We start from the raw sequence: 5,790 nt of genomic DNA on the forward strand, positions 1-5,790 counted from the left end.
GACCGGCCGAGGAAACTAAACAAAACTCAGGGTAGGCGATTAACAGTGCATGGAGCCATGGATTCGCCGATTCGGTGGTGGTAAACAGGGCGAGATGGCAGTCGCGGCACCGTGTGGCGAGGGACAGCCCTGACTAGGATCGCGTGTGTCAACAACAAGGCCGGTGAGCCGTCAACCGTGTGGCGAGATGCGCAACCCAACCGTGGGGATGTGCTGCGTCCATCGATCGGGACTCCAGGGCCTGGACGACAAAGTGGACCTCGTAATATTTTTTGCCTCGGTTGTTGTGGTTGTCTTTGCAACTCCACCGAGAAAGGAAAGGACGGTGGCTGGCTGGCCGGACCTATCTTCACAGACGCCTTCAAAATAGTCGATGGCGGGGTCACCGGCACTGCTGTATGGCTGCCAGCAGTGCATCCTCTATTTGACAAGGCTATTCACACACCGGCGTCTCTCATACAGCGGCCTTCAAAACTTTTTTCTTACAATATTTTAAAAACAACATATCAATCACATTTTATTCATATTATATTTAATAATTTATACAATCACACAAATAATACTTAAATTATTCATGCAATCAAACAAATAGTACTTAAATTATTCATACAATCAATAAAAAAATAGAAATAAAATCATTCATTGTTGGCGGCTCCTCTACTCGCCCACAAATACGCAGCTAGATCCGTCTTCAGTTGTACATGAACACCTGCATCTCAAATTTTATTGTGCATATGAAGAAAAGCGGCAAATTCTTGGGATACATGCTCTACGTCACCAAGTGGCCCTTGAAAATTAAATGGTTGATCATCCTGCACAGGTTCGTCGCGCTCGCTCTCAATGATCATGTTGTGCATGATCACATAGACGGTCATCACCTCCCACATCTGAGACTCAGACCAAGTGACAGCAGGGTACCTGAAAATAGCGAAACGCTGCTGAAGCACCCCAAAAGCACGCTCAACATCCTTGTGTGCTGCTTCCTGTGTTGCAAAATAGGCTTCCATCTCGTTTGATGGAGAGGGAATTGTCTTCACAAATGTAGCATACATCGGGTAGATACCGTGAGCTAGATAGTATCTCTTGTTGTATGCGTGGCCGTTTACCTCAAAGTTCACGGCAGGAGCTTGTCCCTCGGCTAGCCTGAAAAACACCGGAGAGCGATGCAGCACGTTGATATCATTGTTTGTTCCTGCCATGCCAAAAAAATGCATGCCAAACCCAAAGTTCCTGGTCTGCCACCGCCTCAACAATGACACTGCACTCACCAGTATGCCCATTGTAAATCCCCTGCCAAGCAAAAGGGAAATTCTTCCAACACCAATGCATACAGTCAATGCTTCCGAGCATCGCAGGAAACCCTTGCTGCATTCTTTTGCAGGATCCGAGCTGTATCATCTTCTCTTGGTGCTCTCAAATAGTCTTTAGTAAAGACCGCATGACGGCTCGGCAAAACCTGTAGAGAGTCTCTGTACATCTCGACTCTGTCATCCGTAGGTAGTCATTGGTTTTATCTGAAGGAGCTCCGTATGCAAGATATCGCATTGCAGCAGTGCACTTGTGAATTGAGGGAAGCCCATAAACCTGTGCAATCTTGCTTGGCCATGAAGTAATTGTCGTAGTCCCTGACGCCGTAGATAATCTTCAAGAACAGCTCCTTCTTCATCCTAAACCGGCGCCAAAATTTCTTCGCCAAATGAGTCACGTCGTCGTTGAAGTAGTCGGTGTCAAGCAACATTGCACCGACTTGACGATGCCGGTTCATGTTCCTCCTCTTGCCTGGTTTTCAGCCTCCGCGACGAGGCACGACGAAGAAATGCTGGCGAACGCACATCATGCTCATTAGAATCAGTTGCCGTTGTTGCCGCGGGACAATCTCAGCGTTCTGCTCCTCCGTGAACAGCTGCACCATCATCTCGTCGTCGCTGTCCATCGCGGCAATCGGACGAACACCTTGCGGGCGGGGCGGTTGTGTTGCGGTAGCGGCGAGCTCTGTTTCGGGCGAAACAACGGCCCCCGGTCGAGAGGGTGGCGGTCGTGTCGATGGATGGCGGTTCCTAGACATACGGTGGTGTCTATTGCAAGTAGGGGCGTGGTGGCGATCTAGAGGGGTGGGAGTCGGCTCGAGCGTGGGTAGGTAGGAAGCGGGTATAAAGCTAGCTTTTACATAAGAACTCACTAACATTCTCTCTTCTCTTCTCTCTCCTCCAACTAGACATAAATATATTATTTTAATTCTTGTAGCCAGTTTATTGTACTTGCTCCAACCAATCGGCGTGCAACCACTGCTACTTTATCTACTTTGTCATCATGTCCCGTTCAGCTCCTTGCATTGTCAGCAGCCCGCTGAATGCATGGCAACCAATCCGTGCCTATGGGACTAGGAGCAGCCATCAATTAGTATTGCTAAGAAAGTAAGAAGGGAGTATATATGGGAAAATCAGTTTCGGGTCATACGTCCAGATGATCGCACTATCTGGACCGTCCAACCTCCTCGGGATGAACGCACGTTTTGGTATAGCACTCACGTATTCTCTTGTTAATTGATGTATTGAACAGGCTTGGGCCCACTACCGGGGACACGGTCTTGGACCAAACTCACGGCACCGACAGAACGGAACAAGATTTCGGCCCGCTTTCTATTCCGTGGCTGTAAATCTTGGACCGACTGCTGCGAGTAGAACATGAAGGTCTGCTGCAGTTGCTTGCTGTGCAGCCGCCTGAACTGCCCGGCCACGAACTTGAGTTTGTCGGCATGCAGTGTGAAGCCCTCTACCTTGGAGATCACCTTCACCGTGCGCGTAGAGAGCGGCAGGTCCGCCGCCGCCTTGGGGTCCACCGCCCACGTCAGCAGCTCCTCCCCGCAGAAGTCGCCTTCCTTTAGCAGCCCCTGTTGAAGAACCCCGTGCGCCCTCCGTCGGTGGTGGAGCTCTCGAGCCGGCCTCTGATGATGAAGAGCATCTCGTCGACGGGGTCCCCTTCCCTGACCACGTAGGTTGCCTCCATGCAGAGACTGGGTTTGAGCCGCTCGTAGATGGCGTCGAGTAGGCGCTCGTCCATGTTGGGCACCCGGCGGACGATGCGGAGGCAGAGGTGCCGCTTCACGTCCCGGCGGATGTCCTTGGGCAGGCACCGCACCAGGCCGTCCTCGTCCACACCGCGCGTCTCGACTCTCGAGCCACTTGTACTGGTTGTGTCGCTACACCCGGTCCCGGAGGTCGTCGGGGAGGTGGCGGTGGTGCATCCACTGCTCCGAGTCGCGGCGCTTCAGGCGCATCTCCTCCATCCGCAGCGTCATGGACTGGAGGTACGTCTGCATGTTTCTGATGAGCAGCGCCATGAGGATGAGGCTGAAGAGAGCCAGCAGGATGGCGAAGAGCGCCTCCCCCTTGTAGTGCGTTGTCTTCAGGCCCTGCGCGCCCGTGCTGAGGTTCTAGAGCCCCCACCAGAGGCAGAAGAGGATCTTGGGGATGAGCTGCGGTGTGGGTGACGCCGGAGGCGATGGCGGTGGTGTAGATGCCGTAGTTGAAGCCGGTGCCGCTCTGGTCCACAGGGGCACACTCCTGCGCGAGCACCTTCCGGATCATGCTTCGCCACTCCGTGAACCCGTCCTGGACGTCGTCTTTGTTTTTCCCGGCACAGTACATGAATTGCTTGCACTGGTGGAACCTCAGCCCCGCGCACTTCTCGCGCCAGCAGTCATCCAGGCGCTAGACGGCGAGGAGGTACCAGAAGGCGCCCACCATGTGGGAGGCGAGCATGTAGAGGAGGAGGTAGAAAGCGGCACCGGCGAAGGCGGTCTTGGCGAAGACCCCGGTGGTTGGCTTGAGCTCGGTGGTGATGGGGTAGATGCGGACGAGGCGGGGCACGTACTGGGTGAGCACGATGAAGAAGAGTGTCGTCTTGATGGGGAGCAGGTCGGAGCCCTTGGGGCGCAGGAAGAACTTGACGATCTGGATCTGCGGCAGTGGGAGCACTGAGGGGAGGTCGAACACGAAGAAGCGGCGGATGTAGCGGCGCGCGATGGCGGCGGAGTCGACGACGAGCTCCCCACGGCCGAACACCCGTGAGGACGGCGCGATGAAGGCGGTGTGGAACTGCAGCAGGATCCGGGCGAGGAAGAAGCAGTCGAGGGCGGATCGGAGCGCGGTGGCCCCCGCGGCGAGGACGCGGTCGAAGGCTCGAAGCCGATGCAGGTGTTGCTCTGGGTCTCGGACACGGAGGGGTGGTAGAAGAGGAGCGGGTCGACGGCGACGGAGACGATGCAGGAGAAGAGGAAGAGGTGGTTCATGCGGTTCAGGAACAGGTCCTGCGGGTCGTAGATCTTGAGGGAGATGCTCTTGAGGACCTGCGGCCGATGTTCTTGAGGCGCTCCGACCGGTTGATCACGCCGGCCGCCGCCATGCGGACGGAGCGCGACCGGATCTTGACCGGGCGGCTGAAGAAGTAGCTGTCCATGCTGGCTGGAGAAATCTTGGACCAACAGTACAAGATTTCATGATATTTCCAGTTCGGCCGGCTCAAGAATTACCCCGTCATCTCGCCCACGGAAGCTCACTCGCCCAGCAATAAATGATCTACGTACACGGGAACAGTATGCGCCGCGACCCGTGTATTCATCCTTTTCTGCCGGCGAGGCAGCAGGCCAAATATCCCACCGCACCAATCACGAAGCAAAATTGCACGGACCAGATAGTATGATCATCTGGTCGTACGAGCCAAATCGCCGCCTCCGTATATATGAGAGTGGACAAATGGAGGCCGAGTTACATGTAGCTCTTTACTTCTAAAAATTTGGAAATTATATTCTAAATTTTAAAAAAAATCTAAAAAAAAATTCCTGGATGCAGCCAACGATGGAATCTACAAACATGCAAAATCTCAATGTGAAATTCTTAGTACTTTGGGCTTCACAAAAATAACAAATATGTGAATCTGAGAATAGTGAATAGTGCACATTTCAAAATTATAAAATATGTCAGATTTTGTCATTTTTGTGTAGTCTACAATACAAAGTATTTCATATTAACATTTTACATGTTTGTAGGTTTCAGCATTGTCTACATTCAGGATTTTTTATAGACTTTTTTCAATCTTAAAACTATAATTTCTGATTTTTTTAAAATAAAGGGCTACCTGTAGCTCGGCCTCCGTTTGCACTCTTCGGTTTTTTTTGAAATAGGGATGTACCTCGGCTTCTGCATTATGATGATGCACTTGGCCTTTTATTAAATAAATTGTTTAAAAAAATAACTGTTTACAATTCAAGCATCGCCAAGGATTGATACAAAAATCAACCAGCGAAAAAAGCATACCATAGCATGAGTACACATCAACAAAGTCTCCTAATATGACGCCAGCCAGCCTGGCACAAGATATTCTGAGTGACCATCAGAAGCCGTGTGCATCTAGTAGCCATAGTATCCCGCTGACCCTCCGGCGAAAGGAAGGCCCAAAGTTGGACCCAGTGTACCATCATATGTATAACCTGCAAAAGGTGAAAAGAGTTTTTCCTATTAAAGATAATATCATTTCTGATCCTCCATATAAACCAACATAAAGCTAAAATCTCAATTTGGATAAAAGCCTTAGATTGTCTATCTACTTCATTCAGTAAGTTACCAAACATATTAAACATATTTGATGGAGTTTGCACTTTTCGGTATGGGTTACGTTTTTGTGTCTGAGCCATGCCATGCTTTCCTTCACTGGAAGGCGGTGCCGCCAATGCACCTACTTCTACTCTTTTCTGGTGCATAGATTGGTAGGTTGGTCGTTAATCCTCGGCCA

The 5,790-nt window shown here is 51.3% G+C and overlaps 1 pseudogene; it reads right to left on the bottom strand.

Moving 5' to 3' along the window:
- Nucleotides 1-2,539: 2,539 nt before the first annotated feature.
- LOC127346846 (putative cyclic nucleotide-gated ion channel 7) lies at nt 2,540-4,458 on the bottom strand (annotated as a pseudogene).
- Between the last annotated feature and the right edge of the window lie 1,332 nt (nt 4,459-5,790).

This window comes from Lolium perenne, chromosome 4 (genome assembly GCF_019359855.2).
Source record: "Lolium perenne isolate Kyuss_39 chromosome 4, Kyuss_2.0, whole genome shotgun sequence".
In the NCBI taxonomy this organism is placed as follows: domain Eukaryota; kingdom Viridiplantae; phylum Streptophyta; class Magnoliopsida; order Poales; family Poaceae; genus Lolium; species Lolium perenne.